We start from the raw sequence: 17,245 nt of genomic DNA, 5'->3' as shown, positions 1-17,245 counted from the left end.
TGAGGAGGTGAATCTAAGAGCTGTAAGACAGCTAAATCTCAGGACCCCTGTCTCCTTTCTGTCCCCTCAGCTGAACCACAGTCCTCTGTACTCGCCCAGGAGCCCCAGAGAGTGAACATCCCTCAGGTGAGCTCTTTATTCATTCCCCGCTTTATATTGTAATGGATTTATAAGGTTCAGCAGGATCCATGCATTGAAGGAAAAGGAGAAGTAGAAATAGTAGAAATCAAGTCAGTGTTGAGGAATAATATACCGTGTTTTACTATTAATGGTGATGTTGGCTGTTAGCTTTGAGTGGGTAACCTTGTCAGGGGAAGTAGTTTCCCACTAAGCTACCTGTTTCAATCTCTTTACTTGTGATCGGGCTATTCAGATTCTCTGTTTCTTCTTGATTCAGTTTTGGGAAGTTGTATGAGTCTTTAGAATTTATCTGTTTCTTCTAGATTGTCCAGTTTGTTGCTATATAGTTTTTCATAGTATTCTCTTATAATCCTTTATATTTCTGTGGTATCTGTTGTAATTTCTCCTCTTTCATTTCTAATTTTATTTATTTGAGCCTTCTCTCTTTTTTTCTTAGAGAGTCAGGCTAAGGGTTTGTCAATTTTGCATACCTTCTCAAAGAACCAGTTCTTTGTTTCACTGATCTTTTCTGCTGGTTTTTTTTTTTTTTTTTTTGGTTTCAATTTCATTTATTTCTGCTCTGATTTTTATTATTTCCCTCCTTCGGCTGACTTTGGGCTTTGTTGGTTCTTCATTTTCTAACTGTATTTTAAGATTGCCTATTTGAGATCTTTCTTGTTTTTTAAGCTGGGCCTGTATTGCTATGAATTTCCCTCATAGGACCACTTTTTCTGCATCCCATATGAGTTGGTGTGGTGTATTTTCATTTTCATTTGTCTCCAGATATTTTTTGATTTCTCTTTTAATTTCTTCAATGATCCCTTGGTTGTTCAGTAGCATGTTGTGTAGTCTCCACATATTTGTCACTTTCCCAGCTTTTTTCCTGTAGCTGATTTCTGGTCTCATAGCATTTTGGTCAGAAAAGATGCTTGATGTGATTTCCATCTTCTTAAATTTATTGAGGCCTGTCTTGTTTCAAAACATATGGTCTGTCCTTAGAATGCTCCATGTGCACTTGAGAAGAATGTGTATTCTGCTATTTTTGGATAGAATGATCGAAAAATATATGTATTAAGTCCATCTCGTCTAGTTTTTCATTTAATTCCACTATTTCCTTGTTAACTTTCTGTCTGGATGATCTATCCATTGATGTAAGTAGAGTGTTGGGGCCCCCTACTATGTTGTTGTTAATATCTCTTTTTAGGTCTGTTAATAGTTGCTTTATGTACTTTGGTACTCCTTTGTTGGGGACACGTATATTTATAAGTGTTATGTCTTCTTGTTGGAGCGTCCCTTTTATCATTGTATGCTGCCCCTCTTTGTCTCTCATTGCCTTTTTTATCTTGAAGTCTACTGTGTCTGATATAAGTATTGCAATAACTGCTTTCTTTTGTTTGCCGTGAGCTTAGAGTATCATCTTCCGTCCCTTCACTCTGAGCCTGTGTTTGTCTTTAGAGCTAAGAGTGTTTCCTGGAGGCAGCATATCGATGAGTCTTGTTTTTCAATCCATCCCACCACTCTGTCTTTTGATTGGAGAATTCAATCCATTTACATTTAGAGTGATTATTTATATATAAGGGCTTAATGCTGCCATTTTATCACTTGTTTTCCAGTTCTGTATTTCCCTCGTTTCTCGTCTTGTGTATTTTGGACTGCCAGTTCAGTTCGGTAGTTGTCTATGATGGTTTTCTCAGTGTTCTCTTTTTTGTGTGTGAGGAAGACTGGCCCTGAGCTAACATCGGTAAGCAATCTTCCTCTCTTTTAGCTTGAGGAAGATTGTTGCTGAGCTAACATCGGTGGCAGTCTTCCTCTGTGTTTTGTATGTGGGATGCCAGCACAGCAGGGCTTGATGAGAGATGCATAGGTCTGTGCCTGAGACCTGAAGCTGCAAACCCTGGGTGGCTGAAGCAGAGCATGCGAACTTAACCATTATGCCACTGGGACAGCCCCTCAGTTTTCTTTTTTTCGTATCATTTGTGTCTCTGTTCTGATTATTTGTTTAGTGGTTACCATCAGGTTTGTATAAAAAATCTCGTAGATGAGATATACAATGTTCCGATAGCCTCTCATTTCCTTGGTCTAAGCCAGTTCCATCCCTTTCCTCTTCCTCTGATTTGTTGGTCATAACATATTCTGTTTTGTGTAGTGATTTTGTGGTTAAAATCACAAGATGATAGTTATTTTTGATGTTTTCCTTCCCTTCCTCTTTAATGTCGTAATTAAGTTTTTGCTAACCTGTTCTGGTAGAGAGCTGCAATTTTCGGACTTTGGCTGCCTATTTATCTCGTTGCTCAAGGCTTTGTGAACTCTTTTTTTTCTTTTTCAGGTATGAAGGTCTTCTTGAGCATTTCCCGTTTGGGGTGTCTTGTGGCGATGACCTACCTCAGCTTTCGTTTATGTGGGAAAGTTTTTATTTCTCCACCATATCTGTAGGATATTTTTCCCTGGATAGAGTATTCTTGACTGCAGGTTTTTGTCTTTCAGAATTTTGGATATCTCCTTCTACCTTCTCGTAGCCTGTAAAGATTCTGCTGAGAAATCTCCTGAAAGTTTGATATGGTCTTTGTAAGTTATTTTCTGCGGCCTTGCTGCCTTTAAAAATATTTCTTCTTTGTCACTGACTTTTGCCAGTTTTCCTACTCTATGCCTTGGAGTAGGTCTTTTTACATTGATGTAATCAGAAGTGCTGTTAGCGTCTTTTACTTGTAATTCCAGCTCCTTTCCCAGGTCTGAACAGACTTTCTACTCCTTTCTCCCTCCCTTCTCCCTCTATAATACCCATAGTTTTTATGTTGCATTTCCTAATTGAATCAGATATTTCCCAGAGAATTTCTTCGTTTCTTTTTAGTCTTAATTCTCTCTCCTCCTCCATCTGAAGCCTTTCTGTATTTCGGTCCTCCACATTGCTAATTCCGTCTTCCATAATGTCAGCTCTGTAATCCAGGGTATCCAGATTTTTCTTTATCTCATTGTGTTTTTCATCTCCAACATTTCTGATTGGTTTCTCTTTATAGGGTCAATCTCTTTTGTGAAGTCTTCCCTCTGTTTCTTAATTTTATTCCTGATTTAATTGAACTATCTGAATTTTCTTGTAACTCGAGTTTTTTAATGTTAGTAGCTATTTTGAATTCTCTGTCGTTTACATTGTAAATTTGTGTGCCTTCAGGATTGATTTCTAGGTGCTTTTCAGTTTCCTTCTGGTCTGGACTATTAATATATTTCTTGCTACTATTTGATGGGGTAGGTTTGTGCCTTCGCATAGATAGTATCTGGTTGCAGATTCCACCTGCCACCACTGGAGGAGGTTCAGGAGCTGTGTATTCTGAGCCTGCTGTGATCCCTGGTGTCTGTGCTTGTCCTTTGGAATCTATGCTGACAGGACCCATCTGCGATTGCCTGCTTGTAGCTGCTGCTTTGCTAATGTACGCACGGGCACTCTAGAGGGGGTCCCTTGCTCTGGCTGTCTGGCTGAGCTTGTGAGCCCAGCAGGGGGAGGGGCACTTCTTTTGCATGTGCCATCCCGTGGGTGTTCTCTCTTTGCCCTCGCTGTCTGTCCTCCTGGCGTGCTGGCTTCATGAAGACAGCCCCACAATAGCTTAGCCTCCTCTGTGGAGCTTTCCTATGGGATGTGAGGGAACTTGGAGAGTGAAGGCATTCCCACAGAGTCTCCCCCCAGGCCCCTCTTTTCTCAGAGCTGTGCATGGTCCTGTGCCCTAGGTCATTGCTGGGGAGGGAGGGGAGATCCCCTTACTTCCTCCTTCTTCCTCCTGGGGGGGTCCAGCACCTCCACCTTCAGACATATGGCTGCATGGGTCTCTCAGATGTCTTTTGTGTTGTGTGCCTGTCCTCTGTTGCTTTATGAATATCCTTTTCATTGTTTCTTAGGGAGGAGAGTCTAAGGGAAGAGCTCACTCCGCTGTGATGCTGATGTCATGCCTGGTCATTCTACTTTTAAGTTTTTGAGGAATGTCTGTACTGTTTTCCACAGTGGCTGCACCAATTTACATTCCCCCCAGCAGTGTCTGAGGGCTCCCTTTTCTCCACATCCTCTCCAACACTTCTGTTTTCTTTGTAAAGATTGGCACCTGAGCTAACATCTGTTGTCTATCTTTTTTTCCTTCTTGTTCTCCCAAAACGCTCCCAGTACATAGTTGTGTATTCTAGTTGTATGTCGTTCTGGCTGTGCTGTGTGGGATGCCACCTCAGCATGGCTTGATGAGTGGTGCCATGTACATGCCCAAGATGCAAACCGGCAAAACCCTGGGCCGCTGAAGTAGCGCACACGAACTTAACCACTCGGCCATGGCACTGGCCCCTCTCCAACACTTCTTATTTCTTGTCTTTTTAATCATAGCCATTCTGATGGGCATGAGGTGATATCTCATTGTGGTTTTGATTTGTATTTCTCTAATAATTAGTGATGTTAAACACCTTTTCATGTGCCTGTTGGCCATCTGTATATCTTTGGGAAAATGTCTGTTCAAATCCTCTGCCCATTTCTTGACTAAGTTTGTTCTTTTGTTGTTGAGTTCTTTATATAATTTGGATAGCAGCCCCTTATTGGATAAATGATTTGCAGATATCTTCTTCCAATTGCTGGTTGTCTTTTCATTTTATTGATGTTTCCTTTGCCATACGGACGCTTTTTAGTTTGATGTAGTCCCATTAGCTTATTTTTTCTTTTGTTTCCCCTTCCTGAGGAGACATATTCCAAAAGATCCTGCTAAGAATGATAGCAAAGAGCTTACTGCCTACGTTTTCTTCTTTGCAGTTTTATGGTTTCAGGTCTTACATTCAAGTCTTTAATCCATTTTGAGTTAATTTTTGTGCATGGTGTAAGGTAATGGTCTACTTTCATTCTTTTGTGTGTGGCTGTCCGTTTTCCCAACAGTGGTTATTGAAGAGACTTTCCCTTCTCCATTGTATGTTCTTAGCTCCTTTGTTGAAAATTGGCTGTTCCTAAATGTATGGGTTTATTTCTTGGCTATCAAATCTATTCCATTGATCTGTGTCTGCTTTTCTGCCAGTATCGTGCTGTTTTGATTAATACAGCTTCATAGTATACTTTGAAATTAGGGAATATGATGCCTCCAGCTTTGTTCTTTTTTCTCTAGAGTGCTTTGGCTCTTTGGGGACTTTTGTTGTTTCCTATAAATTTTAGAATTCTTCTTTCTATTTCTGTGAAAAATGTCATTGGGGTTTTGATAGGGATTACATTGAATCTGTAGATTGCTTTAGGTAATATGCACTTTTTCACTATGTTAGTTCTTCTAATCCATGAGCACAGAATATCCTTCTATTTCTTTGTGTCTTCTTTAATTTCTTTCAACAATGTCTTATAGTTTCCAGTGTATAGGTCTTTCACCTCATTGGTTAAATTTATTCCTACCCACTTAATTCTTTTTGTTGTGATTGTAAATAGGATTGTATTCTTGATTCTTTATTTCTGCTAGTTTGTTTTTAGTGTTTTGATGGATTCTTTAGTGTTTTCTACATGTTAAATCTCGTCCTCCACAAGTAGTGACAGTTTTACTTCTTCCTTTCCAGTTTGAATATGTTTTATTTATTTTTCTTACTTGATTGCTCTGGCTAGGACTAAGAAGGGTGAGCGTGGGCATCCTTGTCTTGTTCCTGCTCTTAGAGGGATAGCTATCAGTTTACACCATTGAGTGTAATGTTAGCTGTTGGTTTGTCATATATGGCCTTTATTATGTTGAGGTACTTTCCTTCTATAATTATTTTATTGAGAGTTATTATCATAAATGTGTGCTGAATGTTGTCAAATGCTTTCTCTGCATCTATTGAGATGATCATGTGATTTTTATTCTTCATTTTGTTAATGTAGTTTATAACATTGATAAAGAATACTGTTGTAATCCTTTGTATTTCTGTTATATTGCTTGTGATTTCTTCTCTTTCTGATTTTATTTCAGGCTTCTCTCTTTTTTTCTTATTCTACCTAAAGGTTTGTCAATTTTGTTTATATTTTGAAAGAACTAGCTCTTAGTTTCGCTGATCTTTTCTATTGTCTTTTAGTCTCGATTTCATTTATTTCGGCTCTGATCTCTAGTAGTTCCTTTGTTCTCCTGACTTTGGGCACTTCATTTTCTTCTTTTCTGATCCTTTTGGATGTATTGTTAGATTGCTTGTTTGAGATTTTTCCTGTTTCTCAAGGTATGCCTGTGTTGCTATGAACTTCCCTCTTAGTACTGCTTTTGCTGTATCCAATAGATTTTGGTACACTGTATTTTCCTTTTCATTTGTCTCCAGATATTTTTCCATTTCTCCTTTAATTTTGTTGTTGTTCCAATAGTCAATGAATAGCACTTTGTTTAGGCTCCACATATTTGTGTCTTTTCCAGCTTTCTCCTTGTGGTTGATTTCTAGTTTCATACCATTGTGGTTGGAAAAGATGCTTGATATCTTTTCAGTGTTCTTAAGTTTATTGGGAGTTGTTTTGTTTCCCAACAGTGTATCTTTGAGAATGTTTCATGTGTACTTGAGAGAAAACGTATATCCTGCTGCTTTTGGATTGAATATTATATATGTATCTATTGAATTCATCTGGTCTAGTGTTTCATTTAAGGTCAACGTTTCTTTGTTGATTTTTCTCTCTAGAAGACCTATCCATTGATGTAAGAGGGGTATTAAAGTTCCCTACTCTTATGGTGCTGCTGTCAGTTTCTCCCTTTAGGTCTGTTAATAGTTGTTTTATAGACTTTGGTGCTTCCACGTTAGGTGCATATATATTAATAAATGTTATGTCTTCTTGATGGATTATCCCCTTTATCATTATATAATGCCCATCTTTGTCTCTTGCCTTTTTTTGGCTTGAAGTCTATTTTGTCTGATAGAATTATGGCTACGCTCGCTTTCTTTTGGTTGTCATTTGGTTGGAGTATCATCTTCCACCCCTTCACTCTGAGCCTATGTTTTTCCTTAGAGCTGAGATGGGTCTGCTGGAGGCAGCACACTTTTGGGTCTTTTTCTTAACCTGTCCAGCCTCTCTGTCTTTTCATTGGTGCATTGAATCCCTTTACATTTAGGATGATTATTGATATATAGGGACTTACTATTGCCATTTTATCTTTTGTTTTATGGTTGCTCTATATTTCCTTTCTTTCTTTGTCCTTGTGTTTCTCACTACAATTTCAGCTTGATGGTTTTTGGTGATGTGTTTTTCAGTTTCCTCTTTTTTTATGTTTTGTGACTCTGCCCTGAATTTTTGTTTTGTGGTTACCATGAGGTTTGTATAAAAGGTCTCACAGATGAGATAGTTCTTTTTCTGCTGATAGCGTTTATGCTTCATTTGACTAGGCAAGTTCTGTCCTTTTCTTCTTCCCTTGCTGTTTTTGTTGTCAAAATTATTTCTTTCTGTATTGTGAATTTGTTACCAAATTGGAATGGTTATTGTTATTTTTAATGCATTCTTTCCCTTTAACCTTTACATCATAATTGTTTACTAACATGTTCTGATACCGAGTTGCAGTTTTCTGATTTTATCTGTTTATCAGCTTGTTTCAAGCTTTGTATCCTTTGCCTTTTCATTTCAGACAGGAGAGCTCTTTTTGACATTTCTTATAAGGCAGGTCTAGTGGCGATGGACTCCCTCAGTTTTTGTTTCTTCCTCACACTTTATTTCTCAGCTGCAGCAGTGGACCCCCAGCTGTCGCAGCACCCAAGGGCACAGAGCTGATTATTACAGTGTTGATTAATACAGTCCCTAAGTAGCTCTCGAATACTTGTACTTTTCTGCATCCTTTCTGAAACCACCCTAGTCGAAGTAAGCAACCAAGTAACTGGATGACTTTAATGACCTCATGTCTCTGATCCTCAATTTCTTGGTTTGTGAAATGAGGCAGTTAGAAGGAACACCAAGTTTCTTCCTTCTCTATATTCTGTGATTATCAGAATCTACAACTATGGAGAGACTCAGGGAAAAATCAATTCCAGTGCTTTGGGAAACCATCTCACTTTCTCCATTTAAATTAACTCTTGGGGTGACTGAGATTGTGCCTCCTATCCTCTCATAGCACTGCTCTTAAGGACAGTCTCAGAATCTTCAGGGCAACTTAAAAGAAGGCCCTTTCTCTTAAATAGGAATCTGCCTTATGCCATGTTTTGAGCTGTAGAAAATATTTTAGCATGAGAGTCTAGCGTTGGTAACAAATTTACCCACATTGTTAATTCATCTGAAAGCTCCTGTTCTTGAAAATGTCCCATGTGGGGGTAAAGAAGTTCCATGTAAAGGTTTAGTCCATTTTTGTTGACAATCTCTTGAGTGTATGTTAAAAACCTGGATAACAGGAAAATGTTAATGGAGCTTGGAGGGAGGGACAGTGATGAATGAGTTTGGTTGATTTTCAGCAGTAGTAAGGTCAAAATGAAAGCAGGATAAAAGAAGAGTAGAGATTTAGGTCAGGGCTTTCTATGACAAAAAAGTAAAAACCATAAGCAGATGGAAAAAGTTTAAGTGACACAGTATGACAGTTTCCACTGATGAGTTTAATAGGCAGCCATTTCAGTCGCAGAGAGAGTAGACTGAAAAGAGACGGGCCGTATCACACGTGCCAGATGATGACTGTGAAAGTGGGGTGAGGGCTACATGGGAAGTTCCACTGCTCCTGTGCATGTTTAAACATTTCTGTAATAGGAAGCTTAAAATAATGAAAGAAGCTGGGTGCCTCCTAAAGAGAGGGAGGGGACGAGAGGATACCTGGCAAGGGGGCTCAGTCCGTCAAGACGAGGGTTTAGCTCTCTCAATAGGGACATTTCAGGAAGTGTAATCGTTGAGGTTAGGAAGGAAACCTCTTTTCATATAACAGGAAAGAAGGAAAGGAGGAACGGGAAAAGGTTTTTGTGAAGCTTTATTGACGGAAAGTTCCTGTCTCATGACTTCTAGTTCCTCTGTGATCAGTGGTCCAGCACATCTACTGAGCAAATGGAGACAGCCTAAATTTGAGGGAAGTGAAGGAGATTTGACATAAATTTGAGTGTCCCTGGAGAGAGAATGGAGTAAGGAAACAGCGGCCTAGGCTCCATTTGTTTTGTTCTCATGTTAGTAAGCATGGGATAATTCTTTGTGGAATGAGTGAGTGATTTCCAGCTAGTGCTGGGGCTGAATTTACTGTGGCATCGGTAGACTCCATTGTGAGACTTAATCCAATAGTGATCAATTAGTTATAGGAAGGCATTTCTGGGAAAGGCAGAGAGATGGGATTTTGCCAGACAGGAAGGATTAAAAGGGATTGGATGGGGCCCATGAGTAGCGGAGCCGTTTAGATGTGGGTTACCTGACAGACCACCACGTCTACCCGGGAGAGGGAGGAAATGTAAACAAGAGCTTGACGGACAGACAAGGAGTAAGTGGGAAAATGAACGGCCTGGAGTTGAAAAGTTAACAAGGGGCATATGAATCAGAAGAATGAGAGACGAGGCCAAAGGGTGGAATGTCCGACTGTAACAATCTGGATGGCTGAAGTGTTCCTGGTGATAAGCTCTGGAGTGTGGCAGTAACTACACTGGAATGGAAGTAAAGGACCCTAAGATGAGATGATGTAGAAACTGAGAGGCTGGTCTTTGGCTGGTCTGTCCACATCGATGGTAGAGCCCTCCATGGCCTCCTCACCTCTTCAAGTCTCCTGCCCTGGGCCCCATCCCCCTCCCAGGACCTCCACAGAATCTGCATTCTTTCTTTGACCTCAAGTTTCAGACATTGTGGGTTCAATGGCATAACTCTGGACAAGAAGATACAAGTGTGGAGTGAGAGAGGCTGTAGTGGACACCGGTTTTGTTTTTGGTTTTGGTTTTAACACCTAGCATTCACAAGTCTTTCTGGGAAAACTACCTCCAGTGCCCTCTGGGATACTCACCCCATTTGTGTAGTGTGTATGTGTGTGTGTGTGCGCGCGTGCGTGTTCGGTTTTGTTACAATAATTACCATTATACTTGTATCTTTTCTAATGTCCTCAAATTCCTTTCCCTTACTCGGAGTCTTATTTCGTTTGTCACCTATATCTTGACCCCCTCTTATTACTTATAGAACAATCATTTTATTCTATTTTTCCCTTTTTCTCCTCCCTTCCATTTTTAAAATCATGTTGTTTTTAGAAAACTAAATTGGTATTTTATTTTTCCACCCTTGTAACCATCTTTATTTTACTTAGACATCTACAACTTAATGTATTTAACGCTCACCATCATAATGCTTTTTGAATTTTGCCCCGGTTGACACTCAGCCAATTTTTGAGTCCCAGTGTGTCTAAGTGGAGTTGCCTTTCCTCCAAACCCCTATTGTAAGGGTGGGTATGTGTGCAGCCCATGGTGAGACCCACATATATCTGTAACCTGGTGCATAGTCTGCGACTCACCTCTGGTTCATGAGCTGCAGGTGTTCTGGGGGAGACCAACCATGGCTCCACCAAGGCCGTGAATATCAGAGGCGGCACGTCCATCCTGATAGGTGAACTGTACACACTAAGGGCAAGATCTTGCATATTCCTATTAAGCATAGATGGAAGGAAGGCGGCAAGATCACCTTCCCCAAAGAGGGGGATGCCATGCCTGATGACCTCCCTGCAGATATTGTTTAGTATTCAAAGAACAGCCCCGTGCCTTTTAGGAAAAAGGCATCAGTGTGCTGTGCAGTGCCTGGATCAGCCTCAAGGTGGTGATGCCTGGATCAGATTGAGGAGGGGGCGGGGGGAACAGGACAGGGTCACCATATGGATGATGAGGCATAAAGCTTTGTTCTACCGGCAAGGTCCTTCTTTCCCCTCTTCATTTTTTCTTCCCTCCTCGCTTACTCCAAGTCATCTTTTCCTTACTCTCAGCTTTATTTTATCCTGGGAGGTAGGTGGCTACCTGGTCAACATTGTTACTACTGGCAGCTGAGTGATGCTGTTGCTCCGCAACAAAACATCATTTGGCAGTCTGAAGAAATACCTACAGAGGGGAACCACTTCCCCCAGGTGCCTTTCCAGTAGGGAAACCTCAATGTAAAGTTTAAAGTATTCTTCCCTAACACATTAATATGACTCACATGACAGATTCTTAAGGCGTGTCTGTGCTGTTCCTAGCCCCTCCCCCACCAGCCCAGGATCCACTGCAGCAATACCCTCCCCCACCCCCCCAAATCCCATTCAGGGTTCACCCACCTGTGGGGTCCTCTGGTCACTGACCTCTAAATCATGATGAAGCCACTGTTTTTTCTTCATTGTTGTTTTATGAATTGCATACCTATTCTTGACCCTCTTCGGATAGAGAACACCTGTCTTCCCTACTCTCTGAAGGATGTAAAACATTCAGTGAGCGGGAGGTGTGGGCTGCTCTACACTTTCGTTAAGGCTAAGCGAAGAGGCAGGAGGCAGAGCCCACCTCCTCAAACTTCATCAGGGAGGAAGTGGGCTTTTGGGGGCACGTGAGATCTCTTGGTCAACAAGAGCTCCAGAGCACCGGTGACCTTTTAGAAGCCAGAGGAAGCAATCAGTAAGAGCTGAACTCACTCCTCCTTTTCCCTAAGCACAAGCCCTGAGTTACCTGAAACCCATGCCCCCAACACAGGACGCAGAAAAGACATCACTATTATTAGAGAATCATTTATTGGGGAGAATTACTATTCTCCACAAGAAGGAATGATTTTGCGGTGGGAAATTTTCCGCTCTCGAAACGCTGGAAAAGCGTTTTCTGTTGACATAGAGACGGGTCCCTAAACAGAGTGCCTTTAGCAGTGGTGAGAACAGCTGGAGGCCCCTGGGCCGGCTTGACGCCTGCAGGTGGAGCTTGGATGGGGCACATGCTCCCTGCGGGGCACAGATAAGGGACGCTTCTGATCCAAGAGCTGATCTTTAAACGCCATGACTTTCTGAGGGTGTCTGTTCTGGTCTCTGATCCGTCTAGAACATGTAGGATAATTCTGGCCAGCAAAGACAACTTCTACGTGGTGGCAGGACTTAGTGTTTGGCACTTTACAGGAGGGAGCCCTGTAGTTGGAAGGATGCCCCTGGACGGGCTCTGCCTGGGCCTGTTCTTCGGCCTTCTGCCAAGTTTTCACAAACTTCCTCAGGGAAGGAAGGGGCTCTTGAGGGCGGGTGACCTCTGCTGCACAACGCTGCCCCAGTTTCTCCACTGGGAACTTCCCAGGGACCGTCCTGGTCTTCTGAGCCGTGGTGGTCCCAGTAACGGCAGCTCTCCCTTTAACCAGGCCTCTGCTCTGTGCAGATGATATGGGGCTGCCCTTTTCCTGGGGATGTTCTTGGTTCTTGCCCTTTGTCCCAGGACGAAGCCATTGAAAAATGTGGTTCATCTTTTTTCTGAGCAGACTTTCAGGAGGAGGCTGTGCCTTCTGTGATGAGGTGTGGGAAGACTTGCTCCCAAGCGTCCCCTCTGATGCTGTGATCTGAGTAGCGAAAGTCTTTCTGGTAGGTTGGGATGTCCCCAACCCTGCATCCCCTCCACCAAGCTCTTCTTTGTTGGGGCCCGGAGGGCTCACTCTCATTGTAGCTGGTGGGAATTTCTTATCCTCGTACCTCTTTAGGTCTTTCTTAGGGACCCAAGGCTCCTGCCGCTGCTGCCTGCTGATCCCACTGTCCTCCAGATGGACATGCAGCACCTGGGAAGCTCCCATGTCCCCAGTGGAGACACCGTGGGCATGAGTCAGTGAGGCCTTGTAAGTCAAGCTCTCTGAGGCAGGGGACCTGTCAGTGTGTTGGCCTTGGACCTGGCTCTGATTCCTCTTCTCTAGTTTCGACTTTAATTCCCTCAACAGATGTTCCTTCAGATCCGATGACTTCGGGTCTTGGGGAACTTGTCTTTTTGGTGCAGGGCTTTCAATGGTCCCAGTAATTTCTATTTTACTGTGATTCCCACGTCTCATTTGGGGGCTTCCTGGCTTGCTGGTTGTCAACACATTACCAGTTTTTGACTGCAGAGCGTTGAGCTCCTTGGCCCTGAATATGTCCCTGGCCGTGTTGTGCACGGAAAAGGGTTCCGACTTCATCTTTTTGTCCTGTCGCCCTGCTCTTCTATCACTGGGACTCACTCTCTCATCCTTTGTCTCATGTTTGGCACCAGCTTGCCTTGCAGGCAGCTCTGGGGGGCATCTGTTGCCTAGCTGAGTAAATTTCTGACTCGCTTTGCCTGTGATGCCACAGGTGACAGGCAGATGAGTCTGCCTGGCACCCTTACTCCTCTGAACAACCTCTGCAATCTCTTGGTTGATACCAGAGGGTGATTGTCTGGATATCCTTTGTCAAGCGATAAGTGTCCAACTAATTGTAGACTCGAAGGGCGAGAGACAAAGAGGACTACTCACGGCGCCATCTTGGCTCTCTCTCTCTGAGGGACCTGATTTACTTACCTGATTGATGTCTCTCTCTTTCCGAAATTTTGGGAAACATGGACTCCTCTTTAGGTAGCACAGTGACAGAAGAAGGAGCCCCACCCCACACAGCAAGGCAGGGATGGGAATACCTAGGAACTGAAGCTGGAGCTCAGCCATGGTGCATTAACATTCCTCAGACAAAGAGGGTGATCTGCATCACCAGAAGTGCACTGCCACCTCAGGCAGCTGGGCGTTAAGAGTGCACATTCTAGACTAGAGTTCCAGGCCCACATCACAGAGCTTTAGCATAGACACCAAAGGTTCTTGAAGGTCGGGGAGGGGAAAACACAGAAGTGATGAACCCACAACCCTTCCCCCACCATCCAGGCCAGCAAATCAGTCCACCCCTCTGAGGCCCTATAGATACTTCCAACTTACCTTCCAACTCCACATATTCACCATAGCATATATTTCACCTTGGTGAAATTTTCTATTTATTCTGTTACCCAGCTATTACCTAAGAGCCTTTTATTGCTTGGTGATCTCCTTTTGGACCCCCACGTCATCTTTGAAAGTCGGTCCTGTGCCCAGGGATTTACATCCCCAAGATGTACTCGGCCTTCAACTAAAACTTCCCCTCATACATAATGTGTTTTTACCTGTATGAAACCAGAAATATACTCAGCAGCAGCCCCGCCTCCCATTATCTTCTCAAAAGAATCCACTATCAGCAAAAAGCGTGAGAGCACAGAGTAGCCTGTATCAACCAACAGAAAGCCTGAGAAAGAGGGCCACAAGGGCGTGGCACATCCGTGGACCCAGGGCAAACAACTTGAAAATGTTTGGTAGTTCTTCTTTTCCCCAAATCCCTCTTAGGCTAGTCAGCCTCTAAAGGTTCTCAAATCTGGCCCCCTCCACCCATGCGGTGTCTCGCCCTGCTGCTCCCTCTTTTTCTCTGCCAACTCCCCTCCTCCCAGCAAAATTTTAAACTTTTCCATTATTTTACAGAGCAATTGTGCTGGACCATGGCCTGCAGGGTCAAACTCATCTTGATTTAGGGACTAGGCTTCTCTTTAGCATAACTTCTATTGAGCACAGTTGTAATCCTATTTGACAGTACCTTTAGATTTTTTTTGAATCACACCTATGGTTACTTCTTCCATGAAAGGTTTTATGATTTTTTCCCCATCTACTTTCTATCTTTTCCCCAAAATTCCCATTGACATCTCTGTACCTTTTTAAACAATAACGTCATTTTTGTGGATGGTGTATATATATTTATTTCATCTCCCCCCAGGCTAGCTAGTCATTTAATAGTTATAACTTTTACAGCTTCATTGTTCAGTGCTGAACTGCTGGAATGAAGCCCTGTGTCGTGTCCTCCCTTTGCGTGCCCGCATTCCCTCGCTGAGTCTGATGAATCTATCTTGGCCGCAGACACCCAATCCTTTCCCTCCCATGTGAGAGGGTTTACCAGTAATGACAGCTCCTTTCTTTCCCTGTCTTCTCCCTCATCCACAGCTTCACCATCGTCTCTACCCAAAAGGAAGGTACACTTCAAGCCCACCCCTCTCATGTACCCTCCCTCGACTGCAGGAGGTCTCTGTTCAGACAAATCCCTCTATGTATCTTTGCTTCTCTGGCATTGTTTTCTTTATAGCAAGTCTGGTCCTGACTGCCCCTAAGGTCCCCAGGACTCATGATTGTAAAATCCTCCTTTAAAGTCTGAGCAAGATAAGCTCCACCAACAATAGTTTCAGGTGGGGCCGGCCCCATGGTCGAGTGGTTAAGTTTGCACACTCCACTTTGGTGGCCCAGCGTTTCGCCGGTTTGGATCCTGGGCGCGGACATGGCACATTCGTGGACATTCATGTGTGTGTGTGTGTGTGTGTGTGTGTGTGTGTGTCTGCTGATATAGAGAGAAAGGAGAGGGAGGGACGGGAGACAGAGACAAAGTGGAGAGATATCGAAAATGGGTCAATATACTAATGGTTACACCTGGATAAAGGGTATATGGTTGTTTACCATCCATGCAACTTTTCCACAAGTTTATCTTTAAATACATACATTTTAAAAATGGACCGTTGGCTGTTGTCCCAAGTTTTGCCTAACCTTTGAGATTTCTGGCTTTGATTCCCGCAGCTGCCATCGCTAGCGTACCCAGACCCCAGAAGTGTGCAATGGTGACTTTAAAACAGTTGTCGCAGGTTCTGTCCCAGGCAAGGAACCCTGGATCCTCTTTGCACATTTAAAGTGTGCTAACACTTCAACAGGGTTTCACAAAATACTGGAAGAGAGCATCCCCCCCCCAAAATTTTTTTTTTTTTTTAAATTATACATAATATAAAACAAAAACCAAAGGAAAGAACAAAATATTCAACATGTGTACAGCATGAAACCCTTAATTTCTTCCTTATCTGGTGCCACTGGTCGTCCGTCTTCTGGGGTTTTGTGGCGTGAGTTGGTTTGCCGGCACTTCCTCTGCTCTGCTAGTCAGTTACCACTCCTGCACCGGATTTCCGTCTTCAAAAAATCTGTTGACATCTTTTGTCATATCTTCTCCCCTTCTTGTCGTCCTCAAGGGCCTTATTCTTTTTAAATCCTTTACTTGTTTTGGCAGCTTGATTGAAATATAGTTCACCTACTATACAACTTACCCATTTAAAGTGTATACTTCCATGATTTTTAGTATATTCACAGGTGGGTAACCATCACCACAGTCAATTTTAAAACATTTTCATGACTTCAAAAGGAAACTTCATAACCTTTAGCTGTCATGCCCCTGTCCTCTCATGCCCCCAGCCCTAAGCAACCACTAGTCTACTTCCTCTCGCTCTAGATTTCCCTGTTCTGGACATTTCGTATGAATGGAATCATATGAGGTTATTTATGACTGGCCTCTTTCACTTTTGCGTAATGTTGTCAGGGTTTGTGCATATTGTAGCATGTATCAGTACTTTTTATTGCCAAAAAATATTACCTTGTGTGGATATACCGTAATTTATTTACCCATTCGTCAGTTGATGGACGTTTAGGTTGTTTCCGTCTTTTGACCGTCATGAATAATACTGCTATGGACATTTGTGTACAAGTTTTTGTGTGGACATATGTTTTCATTTCTCTTGAGTGTCTAGCTAGAAGTGGAATTTCTAGGTAATATGGTAATTCTGTGTTTAACTTTTGAGGAACTGCCAGACGGTTTTCCAAAACAGCTGCACCATTTTTCATACCCACCAGCAGCATAGAAGGGTTTCAGTTTCTCGGCCTTCTAACACTTGCTATTATCTAACTTTTTGATTCTAGCCATCCTGTGTGTGCAGTGCTATCTCACAGTGCTTTGGATTTGCATTTCCCTGGTGACTAATGATGTGGAGCATCTTTTCATGCAATATTTTACTTTTGGGGAAGGAGAGGAGATAAAAAAGTGTTTGATCTCCTGTGTTTAACTCATCATACAGTAGCTCGTTTGAAATGTATTACAGGAAAAAAACTTTCTTCTAAATCTTTGAAAACACTTGCATGGTGATGTGAAGTCCTTATCACATGTACAGTTTTCTCCTTCTGTGCTCTCTACGTGCTGCAGTCACTGTGTGACTGAGGGACTGCAACACCGTGCACTGCATTTGCTTGGGAAGATTCCTTTCTGCGTGGGGTGGAGGGAGGAGTTAACTCAGTGACTTCTCAGGCTTGACTACAGGGCTGAGCAGAACTGATGGCCAGAGCATCTGAAGCTCAGTGCGTTTCCTCCCCATGGCTCTGTCCATCTGTTTTGGGTCAGTGAGCTCCACAGGTAGTAAATGTCAA

General features: G+C 42.7%; 1 long non-coding RNA gene across 1 annotated transcript in view; it reads left to right on the top strand.

Moving 5' to 3' along the window:
• The window catches only part of LOC102147588 (uncharacterized), a 452,754-nt gene that overhangs the window by 236,789 nt on the left and 198,720 nt on the right, over positions 1 to 17,245 (top strand). The window contains exon 17 of the long non-coding RNA XR_011431371.1: positions 71 to 126. This is a non-coding gene — a long non-coding RNA (uncharacterized lncRNA). The remainder of the gene's footprint in view (positions 1 to 70; positions 127 to 17,245) is intronic.

Source organism: Equus caballus, chromosome 23, assembly GCF_041296265.1.
Source record: "Equus caballus isolate H_3958 breed thoroughbred chromosome 23, TB-T2T, whole genome shotgun sequence".
NCBI classification, from domain to species: domain Eukaryota; kingdom Metazoa; phylum Chordata; class Mammalia; order Perissodactyla; family Equidae; genus Equus; species Equus caballus.
Note: the sequence above shows the minus strand (reverse complement) of the source record. Positions and strands in the feature narration are given on the sequence as shown.